At 41.0% G+C, this 18,142-nt stretch overlaps 1 protein-coding gene and 1 non-coding gene across 7 annotated transcripts in view; both read left to right on the plus strand.

The window, feature by feature from the left end:
* ptprk (protein tyrosine phosphatase receptor type K) overlaps positions 1-18,142 on the plus strand; it is a 673,497-nt gene that overhangs the window by 449,181 nt on the left and 206,174 nt on the right. The window lies entirely within an intron of this gene.
* Positions 15,673-15,807, plus strand: LOC121278541. Its single transcript, XR_005943201.1, has one exon. It is a non-coding gene; the product is annotated as a U11 spliceosomal RNA (small nuclear RNA).

Raw genomic sequence — 18,142 nt, forward strand, 5'->3', positions numbered from 1 at the left:
CAGGACACAATTTAAAAATTTGCGAATAACACGAAAGATATTGACTGGTCAGTTTTCAACACAACCCTCAGTCTGTTCAGTGACATGCATCCGCTATGACAATCTCGACTCAAGAAAAGATATTAAGCAACTTTGCAGTACCTCATGCAAATGGCCACATTATCAGCCATGGCTCAGTTGGTGGCACTTTTATCTCTGAGTCAGAGGAAATGGGTTCAAGCTCAAGTTCCCCTCCAGAGACTTGAGCACAAATTCTGTACTGAGAAAGGGCTGCAACGTGTGAGGCACTGTCTTTCAGCTGAGATGTTAAACCAAGACCCCAGCTGCCTTCGGGTGGACATAAAGACCCCCATGGCACTATTTTGACCAAGTAGCAGACAAGTTATCCCTGGCACCCTGACTAATAATTATGCCATAACCAATATTAGAAAAACATAGATTATCTGGGTCATTATCGCCTTGTTTGTTTGTGTAAGCTGCTGTGTGCAAATTGGCTGACACCTTTCCTACATTATTACAATGACTACAATCAGTAAAGTACTTTTGAAGTGTAAAGTGTTTTGGGAAGTTGTGAAAGGTGCTATATAAATGTGAGTCTTTTTAATAAAATTACCAAAAAATTAACAGTATAGTGTTTACAAAAGATACTGACAACATTTTATAAAAAGGTGGCACTTAGCATTAGAACCATGGAGGAAAACTGTATAATTGAAAATTTCTCTTTGAGGTAACAGCTCCCTGATGGCTCACTAAGTTTATCCAATGAGTAGCTGATTCATAAAGATCAGATTAAGGTGTAGGCTTAAAAATAATGGCACTAAAAACTAACAGCTCCCCAACACCTGATGGTTTCCACTCTAGGGTTTCAAAAGAAATAGGTGAGGAAATTTAGCTGTAATCTTCCAAAGCTTTCTTGATTCCTTTAGGTTGCAAAGTTGTAAATGTAGCTCCATTTAAAAAAAAAAGTACTAGATGGAATTAGGAAATTATAGACTTGTTAGCCCAATATCAGTTGGGGATATTAATGGTTTACTTAATCCATTTTGGACCAAAAGAGGATAAATCCGAGATTTTTATTTACTAAATCTAGGAACAGTGGAGGCCAGAAGAGATTTGGGTATCACTAAAATATAATGGACTAGTTCAAAAAGATAATTTAAAAAACACCTAACTTCAGGGCTAGAATACAAATGGGAGGAGGTTTTGCTGCAGCTATACTAAACCAAAGTTGGCACCATTCTTGCACCATAACTTAGGATATGTTGGCCTGGGAAGGAGTGCAGTGTAGATTTCCCAGAACAATAACAGATCTCCAAGGATTACATCATGGTGACGTAAGCCTGCCCACAGGTGATGTGGCCATTTTCCTCTTTCATCGGTTAATGTTTCCCAGGTGCACCCTTCAAGCTGAACTTTAGGCATCCTACTGGTCTTCTGGCTCTGGCTACCTTGCCATCCAGAAAGCCTTTGGGCATGTGTTCATCTTCCATCCTGTAAATGTGCCTGAGTTAGTGAAGACAAGCTCCATTTGAAGAGTGCCAACATACTTGGGAGATTTGGCTTTTAGAGGACTGCTACATTCATGATTTTGTCCTTCCATGAGATGCTCCGAATACTCCATAAGCAGCGAAGATGCAAGTTATTGCTATAAGTTGACCATGTTTCACAGTCATACAACAAGGTGATGAGAACACATGCCTCGTAAGCCAGCATCTTGTTCCTGAGAGTCAGCTTGGCTCTTATTATTGCATTGGTTATTCAATGCACACTTCATCATTCAGCCAAAGTTGGTAGCTGCTTTCCCTATGTGTGTATCAAGTTCTGCATCAAGAGTCACATCGTCTGTCACTGAGGAACCAAAGTAGCAGGATTTGCTAACTACTTCCAATGGGTTATTGTTTAATGATGTGACACCGTGTCCCAGTGACCACGGTTTTCATGATACTTATAGTTGGGGAGAACACATATACCAACAAGGAGCAGGAGTAGGCTATTCGACCCCGAGAACTTGCTCTGCCATATAATTAGATTAGGGCTGATCTGATAGTAACCCCAAATCTGCATCCTGCTTACCGCTGATAACATATCACTCCCTTGCACATCAAGAATCTATCCACATCTGCCTTAAAAATATTCAGAGTCTGTTTCCATTGCCTTTTCAGAAAGAGAGTTCCAAAGACTCTCGATCCTCTGGGATCATCTCTGTTTTAAATGGGCGACCCCTTATTTTTAAACAGTGGCTCTTATTTCTAGATTCTCCCATACAAGGAAACATCCTCTCCACATCCACCCTGTCAAGAACCCTCAGGTTCTTAAAGGTTTCAATGAAAGCCCATCTTACTCTTCTAAACTCCAGTAGATACAAACCTAGCCTGTCCAAACTTTCCTCATAAAACAATCCGCCCATTCCAGGTATTAGTCTGGTAAACCTTCTCTGAACTGCTTCCAATGCATTTACAAACTACAGGCATGGGAGAGCCAGCCCAAGAGCTGAGATTCTGTGTGGGTGACTAGTACAGTATCATCAGCATGGAGTATTTCTCAGATTAAGATGTGTTGTATTTTTGTTTTTGTTTTCAGTCTGGGTAGATTGTAGCACTTGCCCACTAACCTAATGTGCAGGTAAACTCCTTCCATATCTGGAAGGAAGGCAAAGTTCGGAGCATGGAATAGAAGATAGCAAACTGTGTGGAGACTAGGACACAGCCCTGTTACACTCCATCTTTCATCCTGAAACTATTGGAAGTAGTGCCATCAAACTGTACAATATAGTGCATATTGTCATGAAAGAAATAGATAAGATTGAGAAACTTGGGTGGACAGCTTTTTTCCCCAAAATCTTGTAGAGCTGACGGATGTTGAATGTTTTCATGAGATCTAAGAAACAAAGGTAAAGGGGTATATCCTATTCCCTGCACTTGTCTTGTAGCTGGCATATAAAGAAGATCATGTCTACTGTAGACCTGCCAGCACGGAAACCGCAATGTGCTTCTGGACACACTCGGTCACAAAATAGATGGAGTCTTTTAAGCATAACCCTAGAGTGACAGCCTTCCTCATGGCACTAAGGAATGAGATGCCTCTGTAGTTGTTGTAATCTCCTCAGACACCTTTGTTTTTGTATAATGTGATGATTTTTGCATCATGTCCAGTGGAATGGATCCAGTCCTCCAATAGAGAAGGAGGAGGTCATGAAGGTGTGGCAGTACAGGTGTGGAATTTTCCATGCTTGAGCACTTCAGCTAGAATTTCATCCTTGTTTGAGTGCCTTTATGTTTGCTAAGTAATCAGTGGCCTTTTCAAGCTCTCTTGATTAGGGTTCTTCAGCTAATTCAACCATGACAGGATGTTGTGGGAGAGCGTCAAATGCAGATTGGGAGATGTCCATCTCATGAGAGTACAGCTCACAGTAGTGTTCAACCCAGTGTTAACTTCTGTTGATGATTATTTCACCAGCTGCCAATTTCAGGGGTAAACATTGGTGATTGTGAGACCACGCACCCTCTTGATCCCTTTCATATGGGGGAGGTGGGGGCACAGTGGTATTGTCACTGGGCTAGTATTCTAGAAACTCAGGGCAATGCTTTGGGGAACTGGGTTTGAATCCCACAATGGCAGATGGTGAAATTTGAATTCAATAATAATCTGGAATTAAAAATCTGACGATGACCACGAAACTATTGACGATTGTCGTAAAAACCCATCTGGTTCACTAATGTCCTTTAGGGAAGGAAATCTTCCATCCTTACCTGGCCTGGCCTACATGTGACTGCTGACCCACAGCAATGTGGTTGACTCTTAAAATCTCTCTGAGCAAGGGCAATTAGTGATGGGTAATAAATGCTGGCCTAGCCAGTGACGCCCACATCCCATGAATGAATATAAAAAAGTACATAGCTTGTAGTTTTCCGTTGTCAAAAGCAGCTTGAATTTCTTCGCATCAGTTGGTCCAATGTTTATTGCAGTGTCTCCGTGCCTTTTGCATGACTTGGCTACCTTAAAGCCATGCAGTGTTCAAACTGTTGGGTTTATGTTGTGCATTTGGTTCAATACTGAGTGTCCCCTCTACTGAGCAGGCCTCAAGCTAGTCTTTGTTGCAGGTTCCATCTTTACCAAATGCTGCTGCTGTGTCATGAATGATTGAAGTCAGCAACTTCTCAGCTTCATCAATATCAACATTTCCTGGTAAGCCTTTAGTGGGTTCTAATCGCTTGAGTGGCAATACAAGCTGCTGGTATTCAGCATAATTTCTTGTACCAGGGACAGCATGTGAGCTGTCATGGTTGGAGTTCTGAAACTTTTGCAGTTGCATCTTCACTCTGCTTCTGATAAGAGAGTGGTTAGTGCCGCAAACTGCACAGTGGCAGGTGCGGGTATGGAGAACATTGGGCAGATATGTCTTCTGATGATAATCGGGTCAAGTTGGTGCCAATTGCCAGATCTTGGGTGATGCCATGATACCAAGTGGTGATGTTTGCCCTGAAAGAAAGTGTTGGTTACGCAGAGTTCATTTAGGTCACGAAGTCCAGGAAATTATTGTCTGTTGTGAAACCAAATCCCCTCAGAGCAGTGTGCCTGCCATGGCTCAGTTCCCCGCACACACCCCAGCTTGCCCCATATCACACCCTGGGCTACTGGTCTCAGGTCCGCAATTCTTGTTCTGCCAAGCTCACACTCTACCTTTCCTGCTCTGCCATCTTAATTCCAGCCATTATCCAATAGTGTGCCAATATGAACCATCCTGGTACTCAAAAGAATAGCTAGAAAGTACTAGAAAGCACTTGGAGGCCATGTGTATAAAATTATGGTGTTTCAAAGTTTAACCTTTATTGTAGTAGTGCAACATGAGAGACATATTCAATTTTTAAAAAGTATTGATGTTTTCAGCCATTTATCTTCTCATAACTGCAGTCATGTAAATGCAATGGAGGCAGTTCAAAGGAGGTTTACTAGATTGATACCTGGAATGAGTGGGTTTTCTTGCGAAGAAAGGTTGGACAGACTGGTATTTTTTCCACTTGAGTTTAGAAGAGTGAGGGGTGATTTGATTGAAGTACACAAGATTCTGAATGACGGTGGATGCCAAAAGGATGTTTCCTCTTGTGGATGAAGTCAGAACTAGGGGGCACTGTTTTAAAATTAGGGGTCACTCTTTTAGGACAGAGATGAGGAGAATTTTTTTTCTGTCAAGGGTTGTGTGACTTTAGAACACTGTCTCAGAAGGTAGTGGAGGTGGTGTCATTTAATATTTTTTAAAGCAGAGGTAGATAGATTCTTGTTAGGCAAGGGAATCAAAGGTTATCGGGGTTTGATGGGAATGTGGAAGTCGAAACACAAGAAGATCAGCCATGATCTTATTGAATGGTGGAGCAGGCTCGAGGGGACGAATGGTCTACTCTTCCTATTTCTTATGTTCCTATGCTTTGCATTTTACTTTTTGCAACAATTCTGCAAATATGCATGAAAATCGGCACAAGTTTTAATAATTCCATTAATCAGGATTTTGTACTGGAAATTTATTTAGAACATAGTTGATGCTGGAAGCTGGTTTTTATTACACAGTAATATCATCTTTAATAATTTATACTGCAAGTGAAGAGAGTGTCGATTGGTTGGCAAGTGGCATTATCATGGAGAATTGCACCATTGATTTTTTCATTCCCCATGGCAACACCATTTGTCAACCAATCAACACTATCTTCGCATACAGTATAAGTTGTTGTTTTCCCCCGAATATTCGCATTCCTGCAAGTGTCCTGTAGAATGCAAGATGAAAAGCGTAGACATGCCTCCTTTTTTTCAGCAATACTCAAGCTATGTACTGCCAAACAACTATTAATATCATCTTTCATACTCATTGTTGGCAGTTATCGCAATTTGTGATAAGTTTGATATGCATTGTGACTGTTTATGAGGTATGAAAAGTGACACTTTACGGGTCAAAGCCACAGGGGTTTATGAGTATGCTGTGCTGTGAGGGTGGAGGCAGGATGGTGCTAAGTACATTTGATCCAGTCTATTATTTGAGCTGCAGTCAATTATGTAAATTTTGTGGTGTATCTCTTATGCCTTCTTTAACCTGTGACAACTGGGTGGGAGAATCTACCACTTGGTGTACCAGTTCTTTCTTTGTTACAGTCGATTTTTATTTTAAGATGACACATGACACATCAATTACATTTTGAAATCTTTGCATGGGTTTCATTCATCTGGAGGCACAAGTTAAAAGAAGTCATTCCACATAATCTCACTCCTATTCCTTCTCCTTGTAGGCCATATATCTCCTTTTAATTTAAACCCTGTTAAGTGCATCAGGGGTTTCAAGCACTTAACCTTTTAAAATCAAGTGAATTTAATAGAGAGGAATCCCTCTGTCTAATCTGTGAAGGTAATGCTAGTCTTTGCCGCTATTGATTGTGTGACAGGCACGCAAACTGTTAAACCAACACAGAGCAAACACAATAAATAATACTGCACAGTATTTAAAGACAGTAAAGGTAATTCTATCTCTGTAGGTTGCAGATTAGTATATTTCCACTACACCAACTAAACAACCTACGCTTTGACAGTTTTATGTTAAACATTAACATATCTCTGTTAAAAGTATCAACATCTAGTTAACTGAATTAATGAAGTATGTCGTACCTTCAGAGTATTGTTGCATTGATTATTTTTGCCTCAAAGGCGTTGTGCGTTTTTGTTTTACAACTGGTTAAACCTTTGTAAATTTTTTTCTAAAATATGCTGATATATCCTATTTTTATTTTTGAAAGCTTGAAGCTAAAACCTTTTTTTTATTCATTCATGGGATATGGGCTTCACTGGCTGGGCCAGCATTTATTGCCCATCCCTAGTTGCCCTTGAGAAGGTGGTGGTTTATCATGGATTTTAAACTCCTCTTTGAACATTTCCAATGGGGATCAAATTCTCTAACCATGTATTTTTACTTCTGGCATTGATGTCTTACTATTCACTGCGGGTTGCTCTAATTAGCTAGAACTAGGGCCAAAGAGTAGAGCTTAGGAACAATGTTGAAATAGGTCACAGGAAACTTCAATTGCCAGTTAATAAAACAAAATTCCTGGAAAAAAGTGCTGTGTTTGGAAGTAATGAGCATTTTTTTCTTAATATTACTTCCAAATACGCCGTGGTCACAGATTACTGTAATACTAATTCCGATTACTAATTCCAATTCCTAATACACTATTACTGAAAATGTTTATTAGCAAATAAAGTTTTGTTGCAGTGGCAGTTTGGCAGTTTTTGGAACTGTCTGGATTATATTTTTCTCTGCTCAGAAAAAAAGATACATTAATGCAGTGTATCTAATTATTCGGATAGTTTTATTTATTTTATGTGGAAACCAATAGACTCTGCAATTGGGATGTTAACTGTGCATTTGCTTTTGATTTTGACTGTGAGATTTCCTGTCCAGTATTTCCTGTCCAACTAATTTGATAACTTGTCGCTGCTCTCCCATCCATACTAGTATAATCGATTTATATTGTTAGAAAGTATAGCTGTAGGCTATCAAATTCCATCCTGTGTCATCTAAGCTTCTGCTCTTTCTTGACTGTTACTTGCCTGGGCATATTGCCTCCCTGTTTACAGCTTTGTACGGCAATGTTTATTTTGTGACTTGTAGACTAATTAAAATGCGGTCTTTGCTGCAGACATACTGGATTTTTGTATGCAAGATGTTTGACGATGTAACTTAATTTATTAAAGATAAAGATAAAGACAGCATATTCTGCTGTCGGTGGAATTGGCTCAGTCATACTGCTGATGATAGCTGGTTTTTTCTTCTGGTGTTTCACAAAGTTTAGATTGGGGAGAAACCTCCTAATCAAATACCCAGAGTTTTTCTCATTTGGATTTCCACAGTCAAACCAGTTCCAACAAATAATTCTTTGAAGCAATAATTTTGCTGAGGCAACTACTAAATAAGTAGCATGTGCACACATGGGATTCTTGACTCTGGCCAATAAATGAATATCATACCAAATGTTACCAAATATTATTCTGTGCTTCATTCATGCTATAATATTACTTCTGGAAAGAATATTTGTAAGAACATATAAAACAAATACAAAATTGAAGGTGGATGTACCATAGGTGGAGGTCATGAGATGCATGGCCTCATTTAAAGAGCATTTATTAATAAGAGTTTAATGAATAAATGTAGTCTGTTTTTCACGTTTCGATGGTTGTATGAGAGTTTACTGTAATGGATTCTTTTACAAAATTGGATGCTTCTGGACTGTTACAAAGTAAACAGTAATTCAGTAAAATTATTTAATTAGAACAAAATACTTATGATATAAATCAAGCATATATATTGGCAGTAAATTGAACCCAACCTGCCAAGTGATTGGATTGGATCAGCACCCATTTTGTGCTCTTTTACTTTCCATTGAAGTCAGGTCCCTTACTTTCATGGTTAGTGAGTTAGATTAAAATTAACCCCGTGCACTTAAATATACAAAACAGATCAGACAAAAATGGGTATGTATAATAGTTTCCTGTCCTACTGCAGGAAGTGCTAGAAGACTAGAAGTGTAGGAAGACTGGCATGGATGTGTTGTTTTCCAGCTATTTTAACAATCTGAATGGATGATATATATGTACTGCTGATATAATTGGAAAGCAGTGTACTGTCATCCAAATCTTGAAGAAAAAGTTCCACTGTTAAGCTATGTAATTTTGTTTGATTAAAGGCAATTAAGTTTCTCTAACATGTAGTTTTGCCAAGGTGGAATAATGCATTAAGGTAACAGCCCACAGTCTTCTCCTCCTTAATCAATAAGCTCACCCATGTGAAAGCAATTGTCTATAGTTTTCTCCCTTCCTTTATTGCCTTTTTACCTAATGACCATTAACACAGCTTTGTATCAGCCAGCCTTTGGTTTAATTTAGCCTTGCTTATGCTTTAAATGAAAAATGCATGTAATTGCTGACGTGAAATATAATGGCCCAAACCTTCCAAGGAGCAGCAATCACTGCTGGAGTGCTGCTCCACTCTTACTTTTCTGCACCACGACGGAGCTCTGCATTTCCGGTTTCGTCTTTCGATTCTGGCTTTTTCAGAAATACCGAGCAGCCTTCCATTACACTGCTTTCTCATAGCACTGAATCGTCAGTGGTAAGACGAGCCATGCCCCCTTTTTACGGCATTAGCTGCTGTGTTCTGGTAAGTGTGCACTAAGACACTGAAAATCTTGGGGACATTAAAACAGCTTTTCAGTGTATGAGTGAATGTGTAGGTATGTAAATAGGTAGAGTGGCAGTTGCATAGGGTGGTGGGTGGATGGGTAGGGTGGCAAGTGGGGTTATGTGAATGGGTAGGTAAGAGAAGTGGGTTGGTAGGGTGGACGAGTGGATAGGGTAGGTAGGGTGGCTGAGTGGGTAGGTGGTCAGGAGCACTTGTCAGGTTGGGTTGGAGGGGGAGATAGTTTGGGGGGGGGGGGCGTGGTGTTGGGGGGGGGGGCTAGTCAGGTGACGTTGGGGAAGGAAGTTGAGGGTCACATTGCCCATCAGAAGTTCAAACTTCTCCAGCAATTCCCACAGAGTCATTGCATCGGGACATCTGCAGGGTCCCAAAACTCATCTTGGGGCGTAGGACAGGTCTCCAACGATCCAGAGATTGGAAGTCCTGGGCCAAAAAATTGTTTAGAAATAACAAAAATTATGGATTTAAGTTAAGATGAGCATGAATTGGCCCTTGGTACAGACTTGCCTATTCTGCCAACTTGCATGCACTACACTGAATTGTCTGACAGCAGGCCCTTCCCTTATTTAAATAGACTTCTGGCACATTAAATGCTCAAAGCCCGGGGAATTGGCATTTGGTTGGAGAAAGGAAAATCTGCTGAGACAGCAGGCCTTAATGCTTAAAGGACAAATTACAACAAAAATTGGCAGATGCATAATCATATTACTGTCATTAGATAAAATAGCAAAAATGAAAGAGAGATTCCCTGTCATTAAAAAAATAAGTTGTGGTGATAACAAAGAAGTTAACTAATTGTTCACAGTGGTGGGAGCATTTCGATAGTGCTACTGATTTTGATGCTGAAAGCTTGGAGTCCAGCTGCAAGAGATATACCTTCAAAAAAAAAGGTGACTGGATGGGGCTAAATATCACTTTCCAGTAAAATCACACCTACAGAAGCACAGTTTACAATTCTGGTCCCCAGTTATGCCTGTCTCTTTATGGGGTATGTGGAACATTCTTTGTTCCAGTCCTGCTCCAGCCCCCTCCCACAACTCTTTCTCCGGTACATCGATGATTGCTTCGGTGCTGCTTCATGCTCTCATCTGGACCTGGAAAATTTTATTAATTTTGCTTCCGTTTTCCACCCCTCCATCATTTTCACATGGTCCATCTCTGACACTTCTCTTCCCTTCCTTGACCTCTCTGTCTCAATTTCTGGTGATAGACTGTCCACCAATATTCAATACAAGCCTACCAACTCCCTCAGCTACCTCGACTACAGCTCTTCACACCCCACTTCCTGTAAGGACTCCATCCCATTCTCTCAGTTCCTTCACCTCCGTCGCATCTGTTTTGATGATGCCACTTTCCAAAACAGTTCCTCTGACATGCCTTCCTTCTTCCTTAACCGAGGTTTTCCACCCATGGTGGTTGACAGGGCCCTCAGCTGTGTCCGGCCCATCTCCCAGGCATCTGCCCTCACACCTTCCTCTCCCTCCCAGAACCATGATAGGGACCCCCTTGTCCTCACTTATCACCCCACCAGCCTCAGCATTCAAAGGATCATCCTCCACCATTTCCGCCAACTCCAGCATGATGTCACCACCAAACACATCTTCCCTTCACCCCCACACCCCTGGCGGCATTCCGCATGGATCATTCCCTTCAGGACACTCTGGTCCACTCCTCCATCACCCCCTACACCTCTACCCCCTCCCACATCACCTTCCCATGCAACTGCAGAAGGTGCAACACCTGCCCCTTTACTTCCCCTCTCCTTACCGTCCAAGGGCCCAAACACTCCTTTCAAGTGAAGCAGCATTTCACTTGCACTTTCTTCAATTTAGTCTACTGCATTCATTGCTCCCAATGCAGTTTCCTCTACATTGGAGAGACCAAACACAGACTGGGTGACGGCTTTGCAGAACACCTTCGGTCTGTCCGCAAGCATTACCCAGACCTCCCTGTCGCTTGCCATTTCAACACTCCACCCTGCTCTCATGCCCACATGTCGGTCCTTAGCCTGCTGCATTGTTCCAGTGAAGCTCAACACAAACTGGAAGAACAGGACCTCATCTTCTGACTAGGCACTTTACAGCCTTCAGGACTGAATATTGAGTTCAACAATTTTAGATCATGAACTCTCTCCTCCATCCCCATCCCCTTTCCGATCCCCCCCTTTTTTTTCTCAATTTATATAGATTTTTCTTTTCCCACCTATTTCCATTATTTTTAAATGTATTTCCATCCATTGTTTTATCTCTACCTTTTAGGCTATTTCGATCCTTTCCCTTCACCCCACCCCCACTAGGGCTATCTGTACCTTGCTTGTCCTGCTTTCTACCCTTAATTAGCACATTCTTTAGATAATATCACTACCTTCAACACCTCTTTGTCCTTTTGTCTATGACATCTTTTGGCTATCTCCACCGATGACTGGCCCTCTATCCAGCTCTACCCTCCCCCCCTGCGCCCCTTAAAACAGCTTATATTTCACCTCTTTTCTATTTTTACTTAGTTCTGTTGAAGAGTTATTCGGATTCGAAACGTTAACTGTGTTCCTCTCTGCAGACGCTGCCAGACCTGCTGAGTTTTTCCTGGTATTTTTATTTTTGTTTTGGATTTCCAGCATCCAGAGTTTTTTGCTTTTATCTTACAATTCTGGTGTCTGGAAGAGAAAGATTTGACAGCATCCTGTAGCACTTACTACCTTTCAGATCCTAGGAACCTGGGGGCAGACTGCCGTTTTTCACAGCTTTCAGGATCTCACAGCTGCCATTAGACAATATATCCCTACCAGTGGGGAGATGGTGCTTGGAGGATTTGTAAATGCCAGTAGCAACATGCTTGAGGCTGCTAGGCATCTGGTCTTTCCCCTTCTCCCCTGTTCTCCCTTTTCGTCAGCATTATCATGTTCCACCTCATCTTTTTTGCAAGTCTAGTAGCAACAGGATAGAATGGGACAAGCTAAGAATGGGTGAGAGTCACTTTGTTGGAATTTTACTCGAGATGGGTGTGGCATCTTGTGGCTGTGTTCTGCCGCATAGGAATGCCTTGGCAACTGTATAGGATACAAGAGAGAAACTAACCATCTCCCCTTGAAATTCGATGGCCTAACCCCAGCAACCACAGTATCAGTGTCTGTTCTATTTTTACCTCTTTTGTAATCTTTTCTCCACATGGGCTCAAGTTAATGCACACCACCTGCACACAATTAAATATAATTAATATTCAATTAGCAGCTGGTTTCATAATATTTCCATGGGGTGAAGATGCAAATGTCCTTTGGCTTGGGAAGCTAAAATAAAAGTCCAAGGTCCTCCTGCTGCAGGAAAATGGGCTGTTTTGGAGGGAACTGATAGGAGATTCTAGTTGTCAAATATTTTATGTGACATTCAGTACAATGGGCAGACTGAAGATAGTATACCCATTGAATGTCTTTGAGCCTTAATAACACATATGGAGGCCCTTTTCCCATCGAGCCCATGCCAGCTCATTGTAGAGCAATCTAATCTACCCTGCTGTTCCTGTAGACCAGTACATTTATGTCTCTCAAACGCCCATCCAATTTAATTTTGAAATCCTTACTTTTCTCCACTTCCGCCACTATTGTAAACAGCGAGTCACACATCTTTGATATTCACTGTGTAAAAAAATTCTCACTCGCTTCCCCCTGCAGTTCTTGCCTGAAACCTTAAATCTGTGTCCCCTAATCCTTATACCATTAGCTAATGGGAACAAGTTTCCTTTATCTGCGCTGTCTACACCTGTCATGATCTTGTACACCTCTATCAAATCTGCCATCTATCTCCTTTGTTCCAAGGAGAACACCTCCAGTTTCTCCACCCAAACCTTGTAGCTAAAATGCCTCAAGCCTGGAACCATTCTGGGAAATCTCCTCTGCCGTGTCTTGAATATCCTCACATACTTCTTAAAGTGTGGTGACCAGAACTGCCTACAGCACTTTATCTGTGGCCTTATTAGAGCTTTAGAGAGAATCAGAATAACTTGCCTGCTTTTTGACTCAATACCTCCATTTATGAAGCCCAAGATCCCATATGCTTTGCTAACTGCCCTCTGACTGATTCCTGGGATGGCAGGATTGTCACATGAGGAAGAGATTGGGTCGACTAGGTCTGTATTCACTGGAGCTTGGAAGAATTGTGGGGGGCGGTCTCGTTGAAATGTATAAAATTCTGATAGGGATGGACCGACTGGATGCAGGGATGATGTTTCCTCTGGCTGATGGTTCTAGAACAAGGGTTCACAATCTCAGGATATGTGGTAGGCTGCTTAGGACTGATTTGAGGAGAAACTTATTCACTCAAAGGGTGGTGAACCTGTGGAATTCTGTACCACATAAGTCAGTGGAGGCCAAGTCATTGAATATACTTAAGAAGGAAATAGATTTCTGAACTCTAAAGGTGTCAAGGGGTATGGGGAGAGAGCGGGAAAATGGCATTGAGATATAGGACCAGCCATGATATTGAATGGGGAGCAGACTCAAAGGGCCGAATGACCTACTCCTGCTCCTGCTCCTATTTTCTATGTTTAATATGTCCTGCCACTTTCAAAGATCAATGCACATACACTCCCTGATTCCTCTGCCCCTGCACATTCTTTAAAACTGTGCCATTAAGTCTATATTGCTTATCCCTTCTTCCAAAATGCATCACTTCGTACTTCACTGTATTGAATTGCACCAGCCACTTGTCTGCTCATTCTTCTAGCCTATCCATGTCATGTTGCAGTTGATTGGTATCATCCTCACTTGTTTGCCACACATATGAGTATGGTATCGGTGATAAATTTTGAAGTTTTATTCTGTGTTCCAACATCCAAGTTATTTGTATATATTAAAAAAGCAGTGGTCCTAACCCTGACTCTTGGGGAACACCACATTGTACCATCCTCCAGTCTAAAAAACAACCATTTACTACAGCTCATTCTTTTCTGTCAAGCCAATTTTTAATCCAAGTTGACACTGACCCTCCCATTCCATGAGCCTCAATTTTATTAACCAGCCTTTTATGTGATACTTTGTCAGAGGCGTTCTTAAAATGCACATGGACAGTATCCATCCCTTCCCTTTCATCAGCCTTCTCTGTTAACCTCATCAAGAAATTCAAATAGTCAAGCATGACCTGCCTTGTACAAATCCATGCAGGCTCTCCCTAATTAACTCAAATCTCTCCAAACGCCTGTTGATTGTTTCCATCATTATTGTTTCTAAAACCTTATGTACCATTGATGCTAGACTGACCTTTCTTGGTATGGGTGTCACATTTGACATCGCTCTCCAATCCTCTGCCATCTCCCCTGCATCTAGGGAAGGTTATAAGATTATGGCAAGGCCTTCCACTATTTCCATTCCCACTTCCTGTAGCAACCTGGGATGTAAGCCATTGGAACCAGGCGACATAGCCAGCCTATCCAGTACATTCTTCCTATCAATTTTCACCTCATCCATTACCTCTACCATCTTCTCTTCTACCAATATTTTGTCAGCATCCTCTTCCTTAGTAAACATCAATGCAAAGTACTCAGTAACTATTGAAGCCCTGCCCTGAGCCTCTATGTCCCTAAACGGCCCATGCCACCCCTTACTGCTCACTTATTTACATCCCACTAGAAGATTTGGGGTTTCCTTTTAATATTATCTGGCATTGTACTCTCATATTCTACCCTTGCCAGGCACATTTTCCTTGACGCTCCCACTCAGCATATTCTATTTAGACAGTTTTCGTTTGAAGAATTCATCTGACCTGCATTGTACACCCTCCTTTCTTTGTTTCTTCATATTCTCTTTCTCCCTCATCATCCAAGGAGTCATGGCTTTGGTTCTCTTGCCTTTCACCCTGTTGAAATGTACCTAATCTGTGCCTGAAGCATCTCTTTAAAGATCATCCATTGCTCTGTTACAGTTTTTTCTTGTTGATCTTTGGTTTCATTTTACCCTGGCTTGATTCCCCCTCATCCCACTGAAGTTACCCCCCTTCCAATTTAGAAGCCCTGCTTTATGATTGTTAGAAACTAGCTTCATCCCTAAGGCAATGAATAACTTGTAATGGGATTCAATGTGTGACCTTTGCGTTATTATTAATAGGCTGTTAGGTAGATAATTGTTTGTTGTGTTATAATTACATGCTATTAAAAATGTGAGTGAGAAAAGGTTGCACATTGACCATGCTAGTTTGAAATAAATGTTGGACAAAAAGGAATTTTGAATTTTACAAAAAGAAGTGCATGTATGAAGAAATTGCGAGGGGTGCTGGAGGAGGGGTACTTCATGCCATAAAACTTTGTTCGGATTATGAAGGTTTTTGATTTCATTTCTTTTGACATTTTGGTTGTGCATATAAACTTTAATTTTTTATTTAAAGGTAGAGAAGAAAGTTGGCTAATTGTACATAAATTGTATGCAGTTCATGGTCGTTAACTGGGAGTTCATTTGGGCCCTATAGGGTTTCTGCTGTGAATGGCACATGGACGAGGCGCTTGCGCTTTATCCGTGCGGGATCGATATCAAGAGATTTCGGAAGCACAATTTTTGTTCCTTGGAGCTGCTGGTGATCGTTTGTCTTGGCGCTCCGCAAAAAAAATTTTTTAAAAAATAAAGGAACAAAAGATGTGCCCTGATGAGGTGTGAATGGCTGCAAATTGAAGGAATAAAGAAAGAAACAAGACAAAATGGAGGCTGAGTCTTTGTCAGATGGAGAGACACCTAGCTGGCATCCCTGTCAACGTTGCTATGAGAACCAGGAATGGACTTCACAATTTTCCCTTGAAGTCTGCAGCCCAGCATCTTATCTGAAGTCAGAAATGGAGCAAAGGGAATCTGGTGACGTTGGGACTAAAAAATGGAAACTATTCGTTCCCAGCATGGTACTCAGTGGGATGTAATCCTTTCCATCCTGCAAATGAGAACATTTCCTTTGTTTTAAAGGCAAAATAAAGTGCTGATATTTTAAAAGTAAAAAGGAACAGACTGAAACTGCTGGATGAAGAGGTGCATGTTTGTAAAGTGCATCTCTCTAAATAAATGGAACATATCAACAATGCTGGCATTGCCAACACTGCCCACATCCCATGAATGAATTATTTTAAAAAATGGTAGAAGGATTAAATGCTAACAGTTAAAGTAACAGAATCAGATATTATTTTAGGAGTTAGTTCAAACTGTTGGCAATTTAATAGAAGTACAACATGAAAATTTTAAAAAATATAATATATTACAGGATGTTAACTATCAAAGTGAAGATTATTGGTGGATTTTTGTTTGTAAATCATTTACTTCCTGTCCTGAGAATTCTGAGAATTTCCCAGAAACATTCTTTCAGTGTGATGTGACACTGCAGAGAGTGGGGGAGATGATGGCATAGTGGTAATGTCACTGGACCAATAATCCAGAGACCTCGGTTAATACTTTGGGGACATGGGTTCAAATCTCATGGCAGCTGGTGGAATTTGAATATAAAGCTGGTCTCAGTAATGGTGACCATGAAACTATCATTGATTGTTGTAAAAACTCATCTGGTTCACCAATATCCTTTAGGGAAAGAGATCTGCCGTCCTTACCTGGTCTGGCCTACATGTGACTCTAGACCCACAGCAATATGGTTGACTCTTAACTGCCCTCTGAAAAGGCCTAGCAAGGCACTCAGTTCAAGGGCAATTAGGGCTGGGTAACAAATGCTGGCCTCACCAGTAGCGCCCATATCCTCTGAAAGAAAAAAGGATAATAGTGATATATGGTAGTGATAATGCAAGACTCTGATGGCCTGATGAACTAACTGTCAATGTTGCTCTTAGTTCATGAAGTTGTGGGAATTCCTCCTAGTTGTCACAGCCATAAAAGAGTTTTGCTGAACTATTCCATTTTGGTGATCTTGGCAGGAGGCATAGGGTTAGCTTCCACATTTCAGCTGCGGTCACCCTATTCTACCTATTTGTCTCCCCTATCTATTGAGGAACTGTTGCTGCATTCTGCAATTACCCTTTGACATCAAGAGCTGGATAAGCCATTGCAATATTGTCAAACTTGAAGCCAACCTGCCAGCACTAACTTGTCTGTACCATGACTCTGCAGTATCTAGTTTGCCACCAAAGCCTAACAGGAAATGTAGAACCATTGCATACTGTTGAAGGTCAGCCTCTTTCACCATTTCACCAGGATTGCTTTCTTAAAGTTTTATAACAACGCCCACTTCTGCTCTTGCATTTTTCACAACCTCCCCTAACCACCCTTTCCACCACACTGAAACCTAAATATATGTTTTTTAACTTTGATATTCAATTTCTCTACCTCCTTCCTAGTTGGTCTTCCTGTTGTAACCTTACACTGGCATTACTTCAGTGCATTCAAACTGCTGCTGTCCGTGTTGTCACAATCCTTCATGTATCTACAACGAGTATTTTTCATACTGCCTCCTTTCCAAGAGAAGGATGAGATATTAGTTCTGGCTCCACAGTCCAGCACTCCCAATATGGAATGGTGTTTGTAGGGACCATATCTTGGGAAATTGTGAGTGTGCGTATGATTTTTTGTCAATGGCTATAATGTGAGCCTAGATTTATTTATTGTTAAAATGAAATGCAGAAATTGAAAAGTCATAGTGAAAATATTAAAATCGACAGCCATCAAACTTTTGATACAGACAAGAGCTTGATTGTTGAAAGTAAGAGTATAGCATTTTTCAAGTTAATCTCAAAGAAATAAATTCTCTGGGGCACATGTGAAGTTGCTGCTTCTGAAATGTTGTCTATCCCATAACGTTGAGTTAACTATGAACAGAAAATTGAACAGTTCCTACAAGTCCTAACAACAGAGTCCCTTTAATGCAGAAGTCTCTTTGAAGACGGTATCTGAGCAGGCTTTTTCAGTAAACATGGGAGGATTGCTGTGATATTAAAAAAAAACTATATAAC

The sequence above is a fragment of the Carcharodon carcharias genome, chromosome 5 (genome assembly GCF_017639515.1).
Source record: "Carcharodon carcharias isolate sCarCar2 chromosome 5, sCarCar2.pri, whole genome shotgun sequence".
Taxonomy (NCBI): domain Eukaryota; kingdom Metazoa; phylum Chordata; class Chondrichthyes; order Lamniformes; family Lamnidae; genus Carcharodon; species Carcharodon carcharias.